Genomic DNA, 25,215 nt, shown 5'->3' with positions numbered 1-25,215 from the left:
CATGATGTGGCGAGAGACCGGTCGCTGTTCGAGAGGTTTTTCGAGTCCCTAAAGGCTTATGCCGCTTCGAGCGAGGAGCTGGCTTTGTCCGGCAAAGGCGTGGATAGCTCCCCAAACTCGGTCTTCCGAACTAGGGGCTTCGCCAAAATTTAAAATTATAGAGTTCTATTGCTAAGTGAGAGTGTTCAAGCATTATAGTCCGATTGCCTGGTTCGTTCTGCTGAGCGCCTCCCTTTAAGGACCCAACTATGGGAAAAAGAGCGCTCAGGTTTATCCCGAACACCCCAGCACTAGTGGCACGGGGGCAGAAGCCGACGACCGGCCATCTCTCAATTTTTGATAAACGGCCGCACAGAAAGTAATATTTTAAATTCAATAAGCATTGCTTAGCGCATATGAACAAGTTTTTAGCGCACAGGATAAACACGAGCGAGTTCATTCAAATATCACATCCTTGGTACATTCATCCGCCACAAGGCAGGCACCTGCAAGAACATCCTTGTAGTAGTTCTCGGGCTTGCGATGCTCCTTCCCCGGCGGCGGCCCGTCCTTCACAAGCTTCTCACCGTCCAGCTTACCCCAGTGCATCTTTGCACGGGCAAGGGCCCGACGGGCACCTTTGATGCAGACGGAGCGCTTGATGACCTCAAGCCTCGGACAGGCCTCCACCAGCCGCCGCACCAGCCTGAAATAGCTCCCAGGCAGGGCCTCTCTGGGCCACAGCCGAACTATGAAGCCCTTCATGGCCTGCTCGGCCGCCTTGTGGAGCTCGACCAGCTGTTTTAGCTGGTCGCTCAAGGGCACAGGGTGTCCGGCCTCAGAATACTGAGACCAGAACACCTTCTCCGTCGAGCTGCCCTCTTCAGCTCGATAGAATGCGGCGGCATCGGATACGCTGCGGGGAAGATCTGCGAATTCCCCTGGAGAGCTCCGGATTCGGGTAAGTAACAGGTAGTTCACTTTTATATTTCTGCTTTGCATAAAGAATGCCTTACCCGCTGCTATCTTCCTCATCTCCTCCAACTCTTGGAGGGCCTTTTGGGCTTCGGCCTTGGCAGACTTGGCAGCCTCTAGGGCCGTTGCAAGCTCAGATGCTTGCGCCTTCGACTCCAGCTCCAAACTCTCATGTTTTTTCATGAGAGCATGCAGCTCTTCCTGCACCTCGCCGACCTGAGCCCCAAGTCTGTCTCGCTCGGTGGCTCTGCGGCCGTTTTCTTTTCGGCCTCAGACAGCACCTGCTTAAGGGTCGCCACCTCAGTCGTGGCCCCTACAATAAGCAGTACAATCCTGTTACTCTTTTTTGCAATCAAGCCTTTTTATAGGCACTTTTTCTGTAAGGTATTTCTTACCTTCTTCCTCCTCGAGCCGCCGCTTGGCAAGGCCGAGCTCTTGCTCGGTCCGCTCGAGGTCCTGCTTCAGGACACCCACCTCCGCAGTCAGTGCGGCGGTGGATAGCGGCGAAGCCTGCATACGCATATTGACTCTTTTTTTAGACTCCTGCGAAATTTAATAGATCCTCCATTCGGCTTTTCTTTCCGAACGCCAAACAGAGCATCACGGGCTACTGTCTATGCGGTAATATTTTTACATATTTTTACTTACCTCGGAGCCTGTTAGAAGGCTAGCGCAAGCTTCAGTCAGTCCGCCAAGAGCGGACTGAACCTTCTGGATCACCGTACTCATAATAGTACGGTGCCCCTCGTTGATGGAGGCGTCGTCAAGCACCTCCAGCAGATTGTCCGGCACCTCCGGTTGGACGGAGGCCGCCGGCTCAGAAGGCTTGCTCCTCTTGGAAGGAGTTTGCCTACCGCGGTCTGGAACTGATTCCGGCGTGGTGTCCGGCACAAAGCCGGACTTAGAGCCCTGGGGAGCCTTATCCCCTTCACTCCTGGAGTCCAGGAGGTTGCCTTGCGGCTCCTCCGGGACCACCTCCTCCTGCCCCGGAGCTTGTCGCGACGCCACTTCGGCGTCGTCTGCAGTGCGGGGGGAGACAGCGGGCGGAACTGAGTTCACGTCCGATGAGTCCAGGGAGCCGCCCGATGATTCGTCGAATTCGGCCCGGGGCGGACTGCATAATTACATTCGACATTAGGGAAAGCTGTGCAACAAAGGAACATCATGAGTTACTTTGATATCCGAACTTACGATTTTGCCGGACGCTTGGCCCTGTTTGGCCACTCCTCTTTGCCCTCTTCGGAGTTGGGGGCGTAGTCTGGCGGAGGGGTCTTCCTTTTCCTAGACCCCTCGGCCTCCCCCGTTGGGGCGGCCTTCCTCTTCTCTCCTCCCTCCGCTGGGGGGGGAGAGTTTTCTTCTTCCTCCTCCTCGTTTTCGCGGGAGGAGGGCATCTCGGACTTGTCAGATGACGAGTCCAACACCACCACGTTGCGGGCAGTCTTTCGAGTCCCGTGGTCTTCTTCTTCTTGGCCTTCTTCTCCGGCACCACATAAGGCACCGGAACCAGCAGCTTTGCTAGTAGAGCTAGGGCTGGGTCTTCGGGCAGCGGAGCCGGACAGTTAATCGGTCCGGATATCGCCCGCAAAGCCTGTCAAAGGTAAGGGAGTTTAGATCCCGCATAGAGTCAAACTATGAAAAAAGTTTAACATCCTGTAAAAGGTGTAGATGGCATACCTCGCTAGCGTGACGCTGCGAGCTGTATCCGCGGTCCTCGGAAGTGGATGCGGGAGCCTCGACGCCCTTGAATAGCATCTTCCAGGCGTCTTCGTACGTCGTGTCAAAGAGCCTGCTGAGGGTTTGATGCTGCGCCGGTCGAACTCCCACAGATTAAAATCCCGTTGTTGGCACGGGAGGATCCGGCGGACGAGCATAACCTGGATTACATTAACAAGCCGGACTGGCTTGTTCACCAGGGACTGGATGCATGTTTGCAATCCGGTCACCTCTTTTTCGTCACCCCACGACAGGACCGTCTCTTTCCAGGACATAAGCCGCGTGGGGGTCTGGATCGGAACTCGGGGGCTGCGGTCCATTTCGGATCGCGCGGCTCGGTGATATAAAACCACCTGATTGCCATCCCTTTAGGGTCTCCATGAAAGAGCCCTCGAACCATAGGACGTTGTCCATCTTGCCCGCCATGGCGCCTCCGCACTCCGCCTGGCTGCCACGCACCACCTTGGGCTTGACGTTGAAGGTCTTGAGCCAGAGGCCGAAATGAGGGCGGACGCGGAGAAAAGCCTCGCACACGACGATAAACGCCGAGATGTTGAGGATGAAGTTCGGAGCTAGATCGTTGAAATCCAGGCCGTAGTAGAACATGAGCCCCTGGACAAATGGGTGGAGTGGAAAACCCAGTCCGCAGAGGAAGTGGGGGAGAAATACTACCCTCTCATGGGGCCTTGGGGTGGGGAGAAGCTGCCCCTCTTCGGGAAGCCGGTGCGCGATGTCCTTGGACAGGTATCCGGCCTTCCTTAGCTTCTTGACTTTGCCCTCCGTAGCGGAGGAGACCATCCACTTGCCTCCCGCTCCGGACATTGCTGGAGAAGGTTGAGGTGGGAAGTGCGGGCTTGGGCGCTGGAGCTCGGGTGCACAGGAGATGGATAGGCAAAGGAGGAGGAAGGCGTAGGTGAAAAGGTGGATCCTTGTCCCCTTATATGGGCGGATGCGGTTGTGCGTCCCCACCTGCCTAGTAAAACTCGCTTGCCTCCCAAGCGCCGTGATAAGTGGTGCGGTTGGGTTACCCACGTCCATATTGATGAGAATCCCGTAAAAGGGGGGGGTACACGATCTCTTCTTTGACAAGACGTGCCAAGGAAACCGCCTCGAAAAACACGTTGAGGTGGAAAAGTGAAAACGATTCGAGTGAAGGACTTGGCTGTAGTGTGATGACGCACTGCGGAATACGTCAGTAGATTTGATTTGTGTTAATATTATTCTCTCTACGGCAACATGTGGAAGCTTATTTTGCAGAGCCGGACACTACTCTTGGTGTTTACAATCTTCTATGAAGGACTTGGAGGAGGAACCCGCCTTGCAATGCCAAAGAGAATTTGCGCGCCGGACTCGTCGTCAATGAAGCCTGGTTCAGGGGCTACTGAGGGAGTCCTGGATTAGGGGGTGTTCGGGTAGCCGGACTATACCTTCAGTCGGACTCCTGGACTATGAAGATACAAGATAGAAGACTTCGTCCTGTGTCCGGATGGGACTTCCCTTGGCGTGGAAGGCAAGCTTGGCGATGCGGATATTCAAGATCTCCTACCATTGTAACCGACTCTATGTAACCCTAACCCTATCCGGTGTCTATATAAACCGGAGGGTTGTAGTCCGTAGGCAATCAACTCCATATACAACAATCATACCATAGGCTAGCTTCTAGGGTTTAGCCTCCTTGATCTCGTGGTAGATCTACTCTTGTACTACCCATATCATCAATATTAATCAAGCAGGATGTAGGCTTTTACCTCCATCAAGAGGGCCCGAACCTGGGTAAAACATCGTGTTCCCTGCCTCCTGTTACCATCCAGCCTAGACGCACAGTTCAGGACCCACTACCCGAGATCCGCCGGTTTTGACACCGACAGTGAGCCTCTACCGGACTAGCTCGTTGATCAAAGATGGCTATGGTTTCCTAGCCATGGACATGAGTTGTCATTTGATAACGAGGTCACATCACTAGGAGAATTATGTGATGGACAAGATCCCAACTATGGACGTAGCATATGATCGTGTCAAGTTTATTGCTATCGTTTTCCGCATCTCAAGTATATGTTCTTATGACCATGAGATCATGCTACTCACTGACACCGGAGGAGTACCTTGTGTGTACCAAACGTTTCAACGTAACTGGGTGACTATAAAGGTGCTCTACAGGTATCTTCGAGGGTGTCTGTTGAGTTGACATGGATCAAGACTGGGATTTGTCACTCCGTATGATGGAGAGGTATCTCAGGGCCCACTCAGTAATACAACATCACAATGAGCTTGTAAGCAATGTGACCAATGAGTTATTCACGGGATCTTGTATTACAGAACGAGTAAAGAGACTTGTCGGTAACAAGATTGAACTAGGTATGGAGATACCGACTATCGAATCTCGGGCAAGTAACATACCGATAGATAAAGGGGCTACGTACAGGATTAGCTGAATCCTTGACATCGAGGTTCGACCGATAAGATCTTCGTAGAATATGTGGGAACCAATATGGGCATCCAGGAACTGCTATTGGTTATTGACCGTAGAGGTTTCTCGGTCACGTCTGCATAGTTCTCGAACCCGCAGGGTCTACACATGTAACGTTTGGTGATGATACAAGTATAGTTGAGTCATTATGGTGGCTACTGAAGGTTGTTCGGAGTCCCGGATGAGATCTTGGACGTGACGAGCAAACTCTGGAATGGTCTGGAGGTGAAGGTCGATATATTGGACGAAGGGTATTGGAGTCCAGAATTGTTCTGGGGGTACCGGGTGACGACCAGCATGAGTGAAAGGGGTTTCGGGGGATCCCGACAAGTGTTGGGGGGCCTCATGGGCCAAGGGGAGGGGGAAAACCAGCCCACTAAGGGGCTGAGCGCTGATACGTCTCCAACGTATCTATAATTTTTGATTGCTCCATGCTATATTATCTTCTGTTTTGGATGTTTATGGGCTTTATTATACACTTTAATATTATTTTTGAGACTAACCTATTAACCCAGAGCCCAGTGCCAGTTTCTGTTTTTTCCTTGTTTTAGAGTATCGCAGAAAAGGAGAATCAAACGGAATCCAATTGACCTCAAACTTCACAGAACTTATTTTTGGAAGGAAATCAACCCGGGAGACTTGCAGTCCACATCAAGGAAGCTTCGAGGAAGCCACGAGGTAGGGGGGCGCGCCCACCCCCCTGGACGCGCCCTCCACCCTCGTGGGCCCCTCGTGGCCCCCCGACGTACTTCTTCCGCCTATATATCTCCATATACCCTAAAACGATCGGGGAGCACAATAGATCGGGAGTTCCGCCGCCAGAAGCCTCTGTAGCCACCGAAAGCCAATCTAGACCCATTCTGGCACCCTGCCGGAGGGGGCAATCCTTCACCGGTGGCCATCTTCATCATCCCGGTGCGCTCCATGACGAGGAGGGAGTAGTTCTCCCTCAAGGCTAAGGGTATGTACCAGTAGCTATGTGTTTGATCTCTCTCTCTCTCTCTCGTGTTCTTGATTTGGCACGATCTTGATGTATCGCGAGCTTTGCTATTATAGTTGGATCTCATGTTTCTCCTCCCCCTCTACTCTCTTGTAATGGATTGAGTTTCCCCTTTGAAGTTATCTTATCGGATTGAGTCTTTAAAGATTTGAGAACACTTGGTGTACGTCTTGTCGTGCGTATCTGTGGTGACAATGCGATATCACGTGATTCACTTGATGTATGTTTTGGTGATCAACTTGCGGGTTCCGATCATGAACCTGTGCATAGGGGTTGGCACATGTTTTCGTCGTGATTCTCCAGTAGAAACTTTGGGGCACTCTTTGAGGTTCTATGTGTTGGTTGAATAGATGAATCTGAGATTGTGTGATGCATATCGTATAATCATACCCACGGATACTTGAGGTGACATTGGAGTATCTAGGTGACATTAGGGTTTTGGTTGATTTGTGTCTTAAGGTGTTATTCTAGTACGAACTCCAGGGCTGTTTGTGACACTTATAGGAATAGCCCAACGAATTGATTGGAAAGAATAACTTTGAGGTGGTTTCGTACCCTACCATAATCTCTTCGTTTGTTCTCCGCTATTAGTGACTTTGGAGTGACTCTTTGTTGCATGTTGAGGGATAGTTATGTGATCCAATTATGTTATTATTGTTGAGAGGACTTGCACTAGTGAAAGTATGAACCCTAGGCCTTGTTTCCTAGCATTGCAATACCGTTTATGCTCACTTTTATCATTTGCTACCTTGCTGTTTTTATATTTTCAGATTACAGATACCCATATCTACTATCCATATACCACTTGTATCACCATCTCTTCGGCGAACTAGTGCACCTATACAATTTACCATTGTATTGGGTGTGTTGGGGACACAAGAGACTCTTTGTTATTTGGTGCAGGGTTGCTTGAGAGAGACCATCTTCATCCTACGCCTCCTACGGATTGATAAACCTTAGGTCATCCACTTGAGGGAAATTTGCTACTGTCCTACAAACCTCTGCACTTGGAGGCCCAACAACGTCTACAAGAAGAAGGTTGTGTAGTAGACATCAAGCTCTTTTCTAGCGCCGTTGCCGGGGAGGTTAGCGCTTGAAGGTATATCTTTAGATCTTGCAATTGAATATTTTAGTTTCTTGTTTTAGCACAAGTTTAGTTTATAAAAGAAAACTACAAAAATATGGAATTGAGTTTTCCTCCTATGCTTCATCTTTTTAATATCTTTCATGAGTATGATGGAAAGGAAAATTGTGCCAAAGTGATAGAAGAAGAATGCATTAAAATGTTTGGCACTAAATATTTGAATGATGAGCATGATTGCAATGTTGTTAGTATGAATTCCTTGAATATCCATGATACTAATGATATGCAAAGCCACAAGCTTGGGGAAGCTATGTTTGATGAAGATGATATTTTTTGTCCCCCAAGTTTTCATGAGCAAATTTATTATGATGAAAGCATGCCTCCTATTTATGATGATTATATTGATGAAAGTGGATTTGGATAGGTCATGATTTTATTTTGTGATGAATCCACTATTCCGGAAGAGGTTCCAATTGATTATGAGAACAAAGTTGCTATCTATGATGATTATTTTGATGACTTGTATGCTATAAAGAATAATGATATCCATGAAACTTGTCATCTTGATCTTAATTTTCAATCACATTTATAGTTATTTAGTTGAGTTTGCTCCCACTATTATTCATGAGAAGAAATTTGCTTATGTGGAGAGTAATAAAAATTCTATGATTGTAGATCATGAAAAGAATGTTTTGGGTGCTGGTTATATTGTTGAATTCATTCATGATGCTACTGAAAATTATTATGAGGGAGGAACATATGCTTGTAGGACTTGCAATAATATCAAGTTTCCTCTCTATGTGTTGAAAATCTTGAAGTTATGCTTGTTTTGCCTCCCTATGCTAGTTGATTATTGCTCCCATAAATTGTTTGCTCACAAAATCCCTATGCATAGGAAGTGGGTTAGACTTAAATGTGCTAGTCATATTCTTCATGATGCTCTCTTTATGTTACAATTCTTATCTTCTATACGAGCATCATTGAAATCATCATGCCTAGCTAGGGGCGTTAAACGATAGCGCTTGTTGGGAGGCAACCCAATTTTATTTTTATTCCTTGCTTTTTGCTCCTGTTTATAGTAATAAATAATTCATCTAGCCTCTGTTTAGATGTGGTTTTATGTTTTAATTAGTGTTTGTGCCAAGTAGAACCTTTGGGAAGACTTGGGTGAAGTCTTTATGATCATGCTGTAAAAAACAGAAACTTTAGCGCTCACGAGAATTGCTGCCATTTTTTATTGGAGAGTGATATTTAGTTAAATCTTTTTCAGATGATTAATAGATAAATTATTCAGGTCCAGAAATTTATTTTAGAATTTTTGGGGTTCCAGAAGTATACGTTTGATCCAGATTACTACAGACTGTTCTGTTTTTGACAGATTCGGTTTTCAGTGTGTTGTTTGCTTATTTTGATGAATCTATGAGTAGTATCGGAGGGTATGAACCATAGATAAGTTGGAATACAGTAGATATTACACCAATATGAATTTATAATGAGTTCACAACAGTACCTAAGTGGTGATTTATTTTCTTATACTAACGGAGCTTACGAGTTTTCTGTTAAGTTTTGTGTTGTGAAGTTTTCAAGTTTTGGGTGAAGATCTGATGGATTATGGAATAAGGAGTGGCAAGATCCTAAGCTTTGGGGATGCCCAAGGCACCCCAAGGTAATATTCAAGGACAACCAAAACCATAAGCTTGGGGATGCCCCGGAAGGCATCCCCTCTTTCGTCTTCGTTCATCGGTAACTTTACTTGGAGCTATATTTTTATTCGCCACATGATATGTGTTTTGCTTGGAGCGTCAATTTATTTTATTTAGTTTTACTTGCTTCTTGAATAAAATACCAAGATCTGAAATTCTTAAATGTTAGAGAGTCTTCACATAGTTGCACAATTATTCGACTACTCATTGATCTTCACTTATATCTTTCGGAGTAGTTTGTTGTTTGCTCTAGTACTTCACTTATATCTTTTAGAGCATGGTGGTAGTTTTATTTTGAAGAAATAGATGAACTCTCATGCTTCACTTAGATTATTTTGAGAGTCTTAAATAGCATGGTAATTTGCTTAAATAATCCTAATATGCTAGGTATTCAAGATTACTAAAAAAATCTTATGAGTGTTTTGAATACTAAGAGAAGTTTGATGCTTGATGATTGTTTTGAGATATGGAGGTAATAATATCAAAGTAGTGCTAGTTGAGTAGTTGTTAATTTGAGAAATTCTTGTGTTGAAGTTTGCAAGTCACGTAGCATGCACGTATGGTAAACGTTATGTAACAAATTTTGAAACATGAGGTGTTCTTTGATTGTCCTCCTTATGATTGGCGGTCAGGGACGAACGATGGTCTTTTCCTACCAATCTATCCCCCTAGGAGCATGCGCGTAGTGCTTGGTTTTTGATGACTTGTAGATTTTTGCAATAAGTATGTGAGTTCTTTATGACTAATGTTGTGTCCATGGATTATACGCACTCTCACCCTTCCATCATTGCTAGCCTCTTCGGTACCGTGCATTGCCCTTTCTCACATTGAGAGTTGGTGCAAACTTCGCCGGTGCATCCAAACCCTGTGATATGATACGCTCTATCACACATAAACCTCCTTATATCTTCCTCAAAACAGCCACCATACCTACCTATTATGGCATTTCCATAGCCATTTCGAGATATATTGCCATGCAACTTTCCACCATTCCGTTTTTTATGACATGCATCATCATTGTTATATTGCTTTGCATGATCATGTAGTTGACATCGTATTTTTGGCAAAGCCACCATTCATAATTTTTCATACATGTCACACTTGATTCATCGCAATCCCGGTACACCGCCGGAGGCATTCATATACAGTCATATCTTGTTCAAAGTATCGAGTTGTAATTCTTGAGTTGTAAGTAAATAGAAGTGTGATGATCATCATTCATAGAGCATTGTCCCAAAAAAAGAGAAAGCCCAAAAAAAGAAGAGCCCAATAAAAAAAGAAAAGAAAGGCCAAATAAAAAAAAGGGAAAGGCCAAAAAAGGGGCAATGCTACTATCCTTTTCCACACTTGTGCTTCAAAGTAGCACCAGGATCTTTATGATAGAGAGTCTCTTGTTTTGTCACTTTCATATACTAGTGGGAATTTTTCCTTATAGAACTTGGCTTGTATATTCCAACAATGGGCCTCCTCAAGTGCCCTAGGTCTTCGTGAGCAAGCAAGTTGGATGCACACCCACTTAGTTTCGTTTGTTGAGCTTTCATACATTTATAGCTCTAGTGCATCCGTTGCATGGAAATCCCTACTCCTTGCATTGACATCAATTGATGGGAATCTCCCTAGCCCGTTGATTAGCCGCGTCGATGTGAGACTTTCTCCTTTTTGTCTTCTCCACATAACCCCCATCATCATATTCTATTCCACCCACAGTGCTATATCCATGGCTCGCTCTCATGTATTGCGTGAAGGTTTACAAAGTTTGAGATTACTAAACTATGAAACAATTGCTTGGCTTGTCATCGGGGTTGTGCATGATGAGAGCATTCTTGTGTGACGAAAATGGAGCATGACCAAACTATATGATTTTGTAGGGATGAACTTTCTTTGGCCATGTTATTTTGAGAGGACATAATTGCTTACTTAGTATGCTTGAAGTATTATTATTTTTATGTCAATATGAACTTTTATCTTCAATATTTCGGATCTAAATATTCATACCACAATTAAGAAGAATTACATTGAAATTATGCCAAGTAGCGCTCCGCATCAAAAATGCTATTTTTATCATTTACCTACTCGAGGGCGAGCAGGAATTAAGCTTGGGGATGCTGATACGTCTCCAACGTATCTATAATTTTTGATTGCTCCATGCTATAGTATCTTCTGTTTTGTATGTTTATGGGATTTATTATACACTTTTATATTATTTTTGGGGCTAACCTATTAACCTAGAGCCTAGTGCCAGTTACTGTTTTTTCCTTGTTTTAGAGTACCGCAGAAAAGGAAAATCAAACGGAGTCCAATTGACCTGAAACTTCACGGAACTTATTTTTGGAAGGAAAGCAACCCGGGAGACTTGGAGTCCACGTCAAGGAAGCTTCGAGGAAGCCATGAGGTAGGACGGCGCGCCCACCCCCCTGGGCGCGCCCTCCACCCTCGTGGGCCCCTCGTGGCCCCCCTGACGTACTTCTTCCGCCTATATATCTCCATATACCCTAAAACGATCGGGGAGCACAATAGATCGGGAGTTCCGCCGCCAGAAGCCTCCGTAGCCACCGAAATCCAATCTAGAACCGTTCCGGCACCCTGCCAGAGGGGGGCAATCCTTCACCGGTGGCCATCTTCATCATCCCGGTGCTCTCCATGACGAGGAGGGAGTAGTTCTCCCTCGGGGCTGAGGGTATGTACCAATAGCTATGTGTTTGATCTCTCTCTCTCTCTCGTGTTCTTGATTTGGCACGATCTTGATGTATCGCGAGCTTTGCTATTATAGTTGGATCTTATGTTTCTCCTCCCCCTCTACTCTCTTGTAATGGACTGAGTTTCCCCTTTGAAGTTATATTATCGGATTGAGTCTTTAAAGATTTGAGAACACTTGATGTACGTCTTGTCGTGCGTATCTGTGGTGACAATGGGATATCACGTGATTCACTTGATGTATGTTTTGGTGATCAACTTGCGAGTTCCGCCCATGAACCTATGCATAGGGGTTGGCACACGTTTTCATCGTGATTCTCTGGTAGAAACTTTGGGGCACTCTTTGAGGTTCTATGTGTTGGTTGAATAGATGAATCTGAGATTGTGTGATGCATATCGTATAATCATACCCACGGATACTTGAGGTGACATTGGAGTATCCAGGTGACATTAGGGTTTTGGTTGATTTGTGTCTTAAGGTGTTATTCTAGTACGAACTCCAGGGCTGTTTGTGACACTTATAGGTGTTGGGGAACGTAGTAATTTCAAAATTTTCCTACGCACACGCAAGATCATGGTGATGCATAGCAACGAGAGGGGAGAGTGTGATCTACATACCCTCGTAGACCGACAGCGGAAGTGTTATGAAAACGCAGTTGATGTAGTCGTATGTCTTCACGGCCCGACCGATCAAGCACCGAAACCATGGCACCTCCGAGTTCTAGCACACGTTCAGCTCGATGACGATCCCCGGACTCCGATCCAGCAAAGTGTCGGGGAAGAGTTCCATCAGCACGACAGCATGGTGACGATCTTGATGTTCAACTATCGCAGGGCTTCGCCTAAGCACCACTACAGTATTATCGAGGACTATGGTAGAAGGGGGCACCGCACACGGCTAAGAGAACGATCTTAGAGATCAACTTGTGTGTCTAGGGGTGCCCCCTGCCCCTGTATATAAAGGAGCCAAGGGGGGGTGCGGCCGGCCCTAGGAGGAGCGCAGGAGGAGTCCTACTCCTACCGGGAGTAGGACTCCCCTCCCTTTTCCCTACTTGGATTAGGACTTTGGGGGAAGGAGGAGAGGGATGAAAGGAAAGGGGGGGCGCCGCCCCCCTCCTTGTCCAATTCGGACTTGGGGGGGAAGGGGCGCGCGGCAGCCCCTAGGCCTCCTCTCCTCTTCCTCCACTAGGCCCATTAAGGCCCATTAGGTTACCGGGGGGTTCCGGTAACCTCCCGGCACTCCGGTAAAATGCCGATTTCACCCGGAACACTTCTGATGTCCAAACATAGGCTTCCAATATATCAATATTTATGTCTCGACCATTTCGAGACTCCTCATCATGTCCGTGATCACATCCGGGACTCCGAACTAACTTCGGTACATCAAAATATATAAACTCATAATGAAACTGTCATCGTAACGTTAAGCGTGCGGACCCTACGGGTTCGAGAACAATGTAGACATGACCGAGACATGTCTCCGGTCAATAACCAATAGCGGAACCTGGATGCTCATATTGGCTCCCACATGTTCTACGAAGATCTTTTATCGGTCAGACCGCATAACAACATACGTTGTTCCCTTTGTCATCGGTATGTTACTTGCCCGAGATTCGATCGTCGGTATCTTAATGCCTAGTTCAATCTCGTTACCGGCAAGTCTCTTTACTCGTTTCGTAATACATCATCTCACAACTAACTCATTAGTTGTAATGCTTGCAAGGCTTATGTGATGTGCATTACCGAGAGGGCCCAGAGATACCTCTCCGACAATCGGAGTGACAAATCCTAATCTCGAAATACGCCAACCCAACATGTACCTTTGGAGACACCTATAGAGCTCCTTTATAATCACCCAGTTACGTTGTGACGTTTGGTAGCACACAAAGTGTTCCTCCGGCAAATGGGAGTTGCATAATCTCATAGTCATAGGAACATGTATAAGTCATGAAGAAAGCAATAGCAACATACTAAACGATCGGGTGCTAAGCTAATGTAATGGGTCATGTCAATCACATCATTCTCCTAATAATGTGATCCCGTTAATCAAATGACAACACATGTCTATGGTTAGGAAACATAACCATCTTTGATTAACGATCTAGTCAAGTAGAGGCATACTAGTGACGTTTAGTTTGTCTATGTATTCACACAAGTATTATGTTTCCGGATAATACAATTCTAGCATGAACATAAACATTTATCATGATATAAGGAAATAAAATAATAACTTTATTATTGCCTCTAGGGCATATTTCCTTCAATAGGAACAGCCCAACGGATTGATTGGAAAGAATAACTTTGAGGTGGTTTCGTACCCTACCATAATCTTTTCATTTGTTCTCCGCTATTAGTGACTTTGGAGTGACTCTTTGTTGTATGTTGAGGGATAGTTATGTGATCCAATTATGTTATTATTGTTGAGAGGACTTGCACTAGTGAAAGTATGAACCCTAGGCCTTGTTTCCTAGCATTGCAATACCGTCTATGCTCACTTTTATCATTTGCTACCTTGCTGTTTTTTATATTTTCAGATTACAAATACCCATATCTACTATCCATATACCACTTTTATCACCATCTCTTCGCCGAACTAGTGCACCTATACAATTTACCATTGTATTGGGTGTGTTGGGAACATAAGAGACTCTTTGTTATTTGGTTGCAGGGTTGCTTGAGAGAGACCATCTTCATCCTACGCCTCCTACGAATTGATAAACCTTAGGTCATCCATTTGAAGGAAATTTGCTACTGTCCTACAAACCTCTGCACTTGGAGGCCCAACAATGTCTACAAGAAGAAGGTTGTGTAGTAGACATCAAGCGCCCCTCTCACCCCATCTCACGTAACCAGGATAGGTGGGGCGCCCCATCTAGGGTTACCTCCACCTGGCTTGGGGGGCAAGCCACCCTAGGGTTTCCTAAGGGGGCGCTGCCATCTTACTTGGCCGCCAATCCTAGATTGGATCTAGGGCGCCTCTGAAAGTGAAACTATCCCTAGGTGGTTTTGGTAATTCATAACAACATATAGCTCATTCAGCTAATGCTATTCCAAGATGATTATTTCAGGAAAGCTCAATGATTGGCATGGCATGGATGTGAAAGTGGAACCCTCAAAATGCTAAGGAAAAAGGATTGGCTCAAGCTCAAAATCTCAAGACTCTTCATTTTATATTTTAGTGATCCAAGTTCACATTGAGTCTTTAGGAAAAGCCAATACTATCAAGGAGGGATGAGGTGTTGCTTAATGAGCCTCTTGCTTCATGTGCTTAGTGATATGCTCCAAAACCCTCAACTACTTTCCCATATCCACATTTGACCTAAACCCTAAGCCAAACTCGGTCCTACCAATTCTTCCTATCCGGTGCCACCGAGTTTCACTTGTCATTAGCCACTGCCAAACCCTAGCAATTCGGTTCTACCGATAGGGATCTCGGTCTCACCGAGATGGGATTGCAAACTCTCTGTTTCCCTTTCGTAACTTTTCGGTCTCACCGAAAGAGCGAATCGGTCCCACCGAGATTGCAATATAAATTCAGTGTTTCCCCTTTGTAACTTTTCAGTCTCACCGAAAGAGCAAATCGGTCCCACCGAGTTTGCCTGACCAACTCTCTGGTTAGCTAATTATCAAATTCGGTCTCACCGAGTTTGTGTAATCGGTCTCACCGAGATTATGTTATGCCCAAACCCTAACCATATCGGTCCTACCGAGTTGCATGTCAGTCCCACCGAAAATCTCTAACGGACACTAGGTTTACCTTTTCGGTCCGACCAAGTTTGTTGATTCGGTCCAACCGAGATTGGAAAACTGTGTGTAACGGTTGGATTTTGTGTGGAGGCTATATATACCCCTCCACCCCCTCTTCATTCGAGGAGAGAGCCATCAGAACACATACACCATTCCAACTCATATGTTCTGAGAGAGAACCACCTACTCATGTGTTGAGACCAAGATATTCCATTCCTACCATATGAATCTTGATCTCTAGCCTTCCCAAGTTGCTTTCCACTCAAATCTTCTTTCCACCAAATCCAAATCCTATGAGAGAGAGTTGAGTGTTGGGGAGACTATCATTTGAAGCACAAGAGCAAGGAGTTCATTACCTACACACCATTTGTTACTTCTTGGAGAGTGGTGTCTCCTAGATTGGCTAGGTGTCACTTGGGAGCCTCCGACAAGATTGTGGAGTTGAACCAAGAAGTTTGTAAGGGCAAGGAGATCGCCTACTTCGTGAAGATCTACCGCTAGTGAGGCAAGTCCTGTGTGGGCGATGGCCATGGTGGGATAGACAAGGTTGCTTCTTTGTGGACCCTTTGTGGGTGGTTGCTTCTTCGTGGACCCTTCGTGGGTGGAGCCCTGTGTGGACTCGCGCAACCATTACCCTTTGTGGGTGGAGCCCTGTGTGGACTCGCGCAACCGTTACCCTTTGTGGGTTGAAGTCTCCATCAACGTGGATGTAGGATAGCACCACCTATCCGAACCACGGGAAAAACATCCGTGTCTCCAACTGCGTTTGAATTCTCCAAACCCTTCCCTTTACATTCTTGCAAGTTGCATGCTTTACTTTCCGCTGCCAATATACTCTTTGCATGCTTGCTTGAATCATGTGATGATTGCTTGACTTGTCCTAAAATAGCTAAAATCTGCCAAGAACTAAAATTGGGAAAAGGTTAAGTTTTTATTTGGTCAAGTAGTCTAATCACCCCCCCCCCTCTAGACATACTTCCGATCCTACAAGTGGTATCAGAGCTTTGGTCTCCATTTGCTTTGATCTCCATAGCTTTTGGTGGTCATAGCCTTGGTTTCACAACCTAGGAGAGTATGGCGTCTAGCGAGGGAAATTATCACCGTAGAGGTCCCTACTTTAATGGTACTAATTTTGCTAGTTGGAAGCATAAAATGAAAATGCATATTCTTGGACATAACCCCGCCGTTTGGGCTATTGTGTGTGTTTGTTTGCAAGGTGACTTCTTTGATGGGAGAGAACCAAACCGTGAAGCTACCGCGGATGAGTTGAAGATGTTGCAATACAATGCTCAAGCTTGTGATATTCTCTTCAACGGATTGTGCCCCGAAGAATTCAACAAAATCAGCCGTCTTGAGAATGCGAAGGAAATTTGCGACACTTTGATTGATATGCACGAAGGTACCGACTCCGTCAAGGAATCCAAGTTGGATGTGCTTCAAAGTCAACTTGACAAGTTCAAGATGAAGGATGGTGAAGGTGTCGCTGAAATGTACTCTAGGCTTGCTCTCATCACAAATGAGATTGCCGGCCTAGGAAGTGAAGAGATGACCGATAGATTCATCATCAAGAAGATTCTAAGAGCCTTGGATGGAAAATATGATACCGTGTGCACATTGATCCAAATGATGCCCAATTACAAAGATCTCAAGCCAACGGAGGTGATTGGAAGAATTGTTGCTCATGAGATGTCACTTAAGGATAAAGAGGAACTTCACAACAAATCGAGTGGTGCCTATAAAGCCTCATGTGAAGCCCCTACATCATAAAGTGAGAAACAAGACTTCAATGAAGAATTGAGCATAATGGTGAAGAACTTCAACAAGTTCTACAAGAGTAGAAGCAAAGATAGAAGCTTCAAGTCAAGGTCCTACAATGACAAAAGATCTTCTAGTCGAGAGCGAAACTGCTACAGTTGTGGAAGACCCAGACACTATTCCAATGAGTGTACGGCTCCCTACAAGAGAAGAGAAGATTCTCCAAAAAGAAGAAGCAAAGAATCACCACCAAGAGAGAGAAGGAGTAGAGATGATCGTTATGAACGAAGATACTCATGGAGAAGCAAGGATTCGGAAAGGAAGGAAAAATCATCAAGGAACTACACAAGACGAAGACATCAAGATCATGTTGGTGACTGGGTATCCGGCTCCGACTCTGACAGCCACTCCGAGAGAAGTTATCACTCTGACTCCGAAGATACTCAAGATGAAGGTGTTGCCGGTCTAGCACTTGTGTCAACCAACTCCTACGACATATTTGACTCACCAAATGAAGGAATTGGAAGATGCTTCATGGCCAAAGGTCCTAAGGTAACACATCCCGAGTATGTTGATTTCAATAGTGATGAAGATGACTTGTTAGGTGATGATTTGCTTGTTGACAACTCTAGTGATGAATACTATGATGAAAGGTCAATTAATCATGCTAATCAAGATAAAACAAATGACAATGATAAGGAGATGATTGAGGCTCTAACTAAAGAACTAAACACTCTTAAGTTAGCTCATGAAACTATCTTCGAAGATCATTGAGAACTTTTAAGAGCTCATGAGAAATTACGCTTTGAAAAGCTCAATCTTGAGCAAGAGCATGAGTTCTTAAAAGCAATCAATGATGATCTCCGCAAGAAAAGCTCTTCTTACATTGCCAAGCGTTTACTCTTATCCACTTACATGCCTCAAGTCAAGTCTAGTAACAAGAACAAGAAAGATTCTTCCTCTAGCAGTAACAATGATCATGCTAAATCCAGTATTGTTGCTTCTAGTAGTTCTCTTGATTCCACTAATGATTCTCTTAGCCAAGTTACACTTGAGCAAGAAAATAGTTTATTGAAGGGAATTATAGAGAAAGGAGTGTACAAAAGCCTTGCCGGGAGTAAGCAATTCGAGGAAATTGTGCGCAAGCAAGGAATGCACCGGAAGAATCAAGGTGTTGGTTTTGAACGAAAGTTCAATGCCAATGGAGTTGAGTGGGAAGAAGATCAATACCCCAAGACAAAGTTTGTTCCTCAACAAGAGAAGTATGATACTTCTTTCAACGGGACACAAGCTCAAGATGATCTTCCACCACAAGACTACAAGCAAAAAGGCAAGGACAAGCTTCAAGAGGAAATTGATGCATTTGAAGAAGCTCCTAAGACCTTAGTCAAGTGGATTCCCAAGACTACTTCAAGTTCCACTTCATCAAGTACGACTACAACTCCAAGGATTCCCATCAAGATGGTGTGGATCCAAAAGAAGAAGAACTAGAGAGTTCTTGAGGGTGACTCCGCCAACATACTTCACTCTTATTATTTTGGCAAGAACAAGTGCAATCAACTTCCACATCTTGCACTAGTTCAAGGAGTCACAAACCCTCTTGTTGGTAAGACAAGGGACAAGGTAACCTAAAAGTTTTCATGGACATCATCTTGTGTGTGCATCACTCTATGTCTATGGATATCCTTGTTTGTTCCTTGTGGGACTAACCCATGTAGGTATTGAAAGTGCAATTCACTCAAATGGATAGCTCCAAGTGATCTACATCAACATTGAGCGTCCACATCTTCAACATCTACATGAAGTCATCATCGACAAAACCCAAGGTTAGTTCATCCCTCTTAGGGGGGGATATCACATCTAGGGGGAGCTTTACTCTAAGACTTGAGCTAAAGCAACTCTAAAGATGTGAACACAACAATGCTTTATGTAAAAGTGGTAACCCCACTTGATCTTAAACGATGAGTATGAGCTATGATCAAGTGTTCTCACTTGACTCCTAAGTCAATATACTCATATATAGATGACCTTGTCATCGCAAATTGCTTGATAGATGCTAGAATTGGTTGTGCATGCCTTGCCACATATTTCATTTGCCATCTTATTGTGTGAGCATGCTGGTTGCATATTTTACTCATTCGAGGACATCCACTTGTTGTTTTGATTGTTTGGTTTTATTTTCTTTTGCCAAGTGGATGGACAAGAATGCCTAAGTACCTCCTCTAGCTATCTATGCTTTTCTCGTCTCAAACTCTATTCATGCTGCATCACAAAATTTGATCAAGTCAGATTCGAACCACTCTGTGTGAGGAGCGCTCGGAGTCCCCGATTCGTCATAGACTTAAACTTCCAAAACCTCTTTATGATTCTCGGTCTGACCGATACCCCACTTTCGGTCCTACCGAGATCATTAAGTTGATCTAGGTTTTCGATCTCGATGCAACCGATTTGAACATTTCGGTCCCACCGAGTTTCAGTAACTGCCTGCAGTTATGAATCTCGGTGCCACCGAGTTGTTCCACTCGGTCACACCGACAGGGTCGGGATATATATAGTCACGGGCAAAATTTGGAAATTTCTCCGAACCCCTTCGCCCGCGCGATAGCCTGCTCTGCCAACGTGGTCTCCGGATCGTCTTCTCGCCGCCAGCCCAGTCGCTGGTCTCCGTCGCCGTCAACGGGAATTCTGCCCCGCCGTTGCCGCCGTAGCGAGTCTCCGCCGAACTAGGGTATGGACTCGATCACAGTGCTATTCCCCGTCCAATTCCTAGCACATTGTGTTCTTCATGATTCTTGCCACGATTGAAACACTCCTATCCAGTCAATACGCCCGTAGATTAGCTTTGATTCGAAAATTTTAGGGTTAGGTTTCCGCCGAAACCATCTCGGACCCACCGAGTTGAAAAACTCGGTCCCACCGATTTGGCTTATGCCATTGCACAAGTGAGACTCGGGCTGACCGAGAATTACTTATCGGTGTGACCGATTTTGGAACTCTGTGAAACCCTAGCAGTCTCGGTGCCACCGAACTGTGACTCGGTCCTACCGAGTTCACTAGTTTAGGTTCCAAAACTGTTTCGGTATCACCGAGTTTGAAAATCGGTAGATCCGAGATGATTTCAGTGGGAAACTAAAACTAAGTTTTTGGATCATTTTTTTTGCAAAAATCTCTGCATTTTGTGATGCTCATCTTTTCTACCTCATCTATAAACTGTTCACAGGGTCAGCAGTCAGAGTTTGCAGCATGTCTGATCAAAGTGACAGCCAGAACATGTCAGAGCAGCAGGTGCACATGAGTGAGGGCACTAGTCCCTCCAGCTCTTCAGATGAGGGCAGCAGGAGCACCCCTAGCAACTTGCCAAAAGATGCCACCAGACAGAGGAAGAAGAGAACTTCTGATTCCGAATATGAAGATTATGTGGCAGAGGAAGAGGCCACATCAAAGAGAGTCGAGCCAGCTCAAGGCACAAAGCCAGGTCTAAAGATCAAAAGGCCAGCAGGCAGGCAGCCTATGTCAAAGGCTAGAGCCTCAACTGAGAAGCCTGCACCCAAAGAGCCAGTTGCTGCTGAGGGAAAGAAAAGAAAGGAAAGGGTCAAGAAGACCGTAGCCAGAGTGCTAGGAAAGGCTTCCATCATGGAAGAGGAAGAGGAAGAAGAGGTAGCTGCACCAGCACCCAAGGCACCCAAGCTGATGGGTGATGCCATAAGATCAGGGGCTACTGCATCTAAGCCCAAAGCTGCCTCCAAGCCAAAACCAAAGAGGAATACAAGGAGCATTCCTGTAGCTGAGAAGAACAAGGCCCCAGTGCCTGAGACTGTTGCTGAAGAAGAGGATGAAGAGCAAGTTCTGAGAAAGCTCAAGCCCAAGATTCCAGACCACAATGATGCGCATCCTGTGGCTGAGGACATGAAGCTCAGGAGAGATTCAGGGCTGAGAAAGTGGAGAGAAGCAGACCCGTATGCTTCAAGGAGGAGGACTGCTGTGGATTACAGATTTCACACCAAGGAACAGCAGGACTTCTATGAGATAGTGCTGCTAGATAAGAAGCCCATTGTTTGTGACATGAGATGGGTCGACTGGACCTACATGAAGGAAAATGAGGAACACTACCCTGGAGTGTATGATAGCTTTAGTGCTTGTGGAGTTGCTGACTTTGTTGGGCAGAAGCTCACAAAGTGGAATGAGGAGCTTATAATGCAGTTCTACTCCACAGCACATTTTTATTCAGATGGGAGGATCACATGGATGTCTGAGGGTACAAGGTACCAATCTACTGTTGAGGAATGGTCAAAGTTGATCAATGCCCCAGAGGAGCAAGCAGATGACTTGGACATTTATGGCAAGAAAAAGATGGATCATAACTCAATGTCCAACATGTACAAGGAAATCCCCAATGAAGCTCTTGACACCTTCAAATTTGGGTCTGTGCATTACCTTCTGTCAGGGCTGCCAACCATCAATTGGATATTGAGGCACACCTTATTGCCCAAGTCTGGAGATCACAAGATGATCAGAGGCCATGCTATCAACTTGCTACATGTATTTGATGTGCCTCAGAAGTTCAAGGTGATGAGCCTCATAGTGGAAACTATCAAAAGGACTGCAGCAGATCAGAAGAAGAGTTGCGGATATGCCCCTCAGATCCAGGAGCTCATTAACTCCAAGATGGGCACGGGCATATATTTATTGGACAAGGAACACCTGCCCATCCGTCCAGATTTTGAGGACAATCAAGTTGTCATGACTGAGAACGAGCCATCATCTGCCCAAGCATACGCAAAGAAGGAGAAGGCAAGGAAGGAGAAAGCTGCCAAGATGCCAACTCAAGAGAAGGCATCTGAGTATTTCTTGAAGACCAAACAAGAGCAGCTTGGTTACCTGATTGCATCCACCCTGCGGATTGAGCAAGGACTAGCCACCCTAACTCAAAACCAAGCAAGCCTAGAGAGAATCATGGAACAAAAGTTCTATGACTTGGATGTCAAGGTAACGGAGATTCAGTCTGCAGTGGAGCAGCTCCAAGATGATATGCAGGAGAGGAGAGGCAGGACTACCACTCATGCCTTTGCCAGAGTGCCACGAGGTCCGAGGTCGTCTGCCGTGCCAGTTGCTGACACAAGAGCCACCACCTCAGCACCAGCTACAGCCTCAGTTCCACCAGCTCCAGCATCTACTTCAGCTCCAACTCCAGCGTCTACTTCAGCGTCTACAGAAGCCTTCGTCCTTGGAGTGATCCGGACTCCACCACCACCAGAAGATCAAGTCTGAGCGTCGATCTAGCACTATGCATTTTCTAGGAACTTTTTGGTAACTTGTTGCCAAAGGGGGAGAAAAATGTATAGATCATAGGCTTCGAGAGAGAGTGTGTTGCTCTTCTCTCTTGCTTTATTTGGTGGTTTTTCAAACTTGTTTGCTTTTGAGTGCTTGAGATACTACGTCATTATTTGTGAGACATTGATGATCATGCGTTTGATCATAAGCTACACTTAATGCTTGCTTAATGCTATTATCTTATCTATCTTATGTGATCATTCACTATTCTTGGTGATGAGTGCATGTATTTCATTCTTATCATTTTAAGCGCTCCACCAAGATGTATGTGACATGGAAGAGTAACCCATGACTCTAACTCCTTGTGCATTTGCAGTCCAAAGCAAATTTTAATATGCACAAATTTAGAGGGAGCTCTTACTTATCACATACTTCTCAAAGCGACGATATATTTCATGCTTATTATCATTTGTCGAAGCTTTGATCTATATGTTGTCATCAATTACCAAAAAGGGGGAGATTAAAAGTGCAACTATCCCTAGGTGGTTTTGGTAATTCATAACAACATATAGCTCATTCAGCTAATGCTATTCCAAGATGATTATTTCAGGAAAGCTCAATGATTGGCATGGCATGGATGTGAAAGTGGAACCCTCAAAATGCTAAGGAAAAAGGATTGGCTCAAGCTCAAAAGCTCAAGACTCTTCATTTTATATTTTAGTGATCCAAGTTCACATTGAGTCTTTAGGAAAAGCCAATACTATCAAGGAGGGATGAGGTGTTGCTTAATGAGCCTCTTGCTTCATGTGCTTAGTGATATGCTCCAAAACCCTCAACTACTTTCCCATATCCACATTTGACCTAAACCCTAAGCCAAACTCGGTCCTACCAATTCTTCCTATCCGGTGCCACCGAGTTTCACTTGTCATTAGCCACTGCCAAACCCTAGCAATTCGGTTCTACCGATAGGGATCTCGGTCTCACCGAGATGGGATTGCAAACTCTCTGTTTCCCTTTCGTAACTTTTCGGTCTCACCGAAAGAGCGAATCGGTCCCACCGAGATTGCAATGTAAATTCAGTGTTTCCCCTTTGTAACTTTTCGGTCTCACCGAAAGAGCAAATCGGTCCCACCGAGTTTGCCTGACCAACTCTCTGGTTAGCTAATTACCAAATTCGGTCTCACCGAGTTTGTGTAATCGGTCTCACCGAGATTACGTTATGCCCAAACCCTAACCATATCGGTCCTACCGAGTTGCATGTCAGTCCCACCGAAAATCTCTAACGGTCACTAGGTTTACCTTTTCGGTCCGACCGAGTTTGTTGATTCGGTCCCACCGAGATTGGAAAACTGTGTGTAACGGTTGGATTTTGTGTGGAGGCTATATATACCCCTCCACCCCCTCTTCATTCGAGGAGAGAGCCATCAGAACACATACACCATTCCAACTCATATGTTCTGAGAGAGAACCACCTACTCATGTGTTGAGACCAAGATATTCCATTCCTACCATATGAATCTTGATCTCTAGCCTTCCCAAGTTGCTTTCCACTCAAATCTTCTTTCCACCAAATCCAAATCCTATGAGAGAGAGTTGAGTGTTGGGGAGACTATCATTTGAAGCACAAGAGCAAGGAGTTCATTACCTACACACCATTTGTTACTTCTTGGAGAGTGGTGTCTCCTAGATTGGCTAGGTGTCACTTGGGAGCCTCCGACAAGATTGTGGAGTTGAACCAAGAAGTTTGTAAGGGCAAGGAGATCGCCTACTTCGTGAAGATCTATCGCTAGTGAGGCAAGTCCTGTGTGGGCGATGGCCATGGTGGGATAGACAAGGTTGCTTCTTCGTGGACCCTTTGTGGGTGGTTGCTTCTTCGTGGACCCTTCGTGGGTGGAGCCCTGTGTGGACTCACGCAACCGTTACCCTTTGTGGGTGGAGCCCTGTGTGGACTCGCGCAACCGTTACCCTTTGTGGGTTGAAGTCTCCATCAACGTGGATGTAGGATAGCACCACCTATCCGAACCACGGGAAAAACATCCGTGTCTCCAACTGTGTTTGAATTCTCCAAACCCTTCCCTTTACATTCTTGCAAGTTGCATGCTTTACTTTCCGCTGCCAATATACTCTTTGCATGCTTGCTTGAATCGTGTGATGATTGCTTGACTTGTCCTAAAATAGCTAAAATCTGCCAAGAACTAAAATTGGGAAAAGGTTAAGTTTTTATTTGGTCAAGTAGTCTAATCACCCCCCCTCTAGACATACTTTCGATCCTACAGGCTCCTCCTCCTCCCTTCCCCCTATATATAGAGAGAGGTAGAGAGAGGGCAGCCGCACCTTTTGAGGACATCTCCACGCCACGGCGTTGCCCTTCTTCTCCCTCGTAGTCCATCTTCTTCTTCGTAGTGCTTAGTGAAGCTCTGTTGAGATTTTCGCCACCACCACCGCCACCACGCTGTCGTGCTGCCGGAGGACTCGAGCTAATACTTCACCATCGCTCGCTGGATCGAGGAGGTGAAGGTGTCATCAAGCCGTACATGTGTTGAACGTGGAGGTGCCATCCGTTCGGCACTAGATCGAAGTTTGCGGGACGGGTCGTAATTGGATTGCGAAGACGTTCGACTACATCAACCGTGTTTCTTAACGCTTCCGCTTAGCGATCTACAAGGGTATGAAGATCCAATCTCTCCTCTCCTAGATAGTCATATCCTAGATTGATCTTAGTGAGCGTAGGAAAATTTGTGTTTCCCATGCAACGTTCCCCAACAATGGGGTCTTCTCCTTATCATGGACACGAGAGAAGATGATGCTTTCACCTCAGGATACGAGT

The 25,215-nt window shown here is 45.6% G+C and overlaps 1 pseudogene; it reads left to right on the top strand.

Annotated features, from left to right (window-relative positions):
• Positions 1-25,215, top strand: part of LOC147972382 (uncharacterized) — a 242,583-nt pseudogene that overhangs the window by 139,844 nt on the left and 77,524 nt on the right.

Source organism: Triticum urartu, chromosome 5A, assembly GCF_056163025.1.
Source record: "Triticum urartu cultivar PI428250 chromosome 5A, HENAU_Tu73, whole genome shotgun sequence".
Taxonomy (NCBI): Eukaryota; Viridiplantae; Streptophyta; class Magnoliopsida; order Poales; family Poaceae; genus Triticum; species Triticum urartu.
The sequence above is the reverse complement of the archived record's forward strand: the minus strand, read 5'-3'. Positions and strand labels throughout refer to the sequence as shown.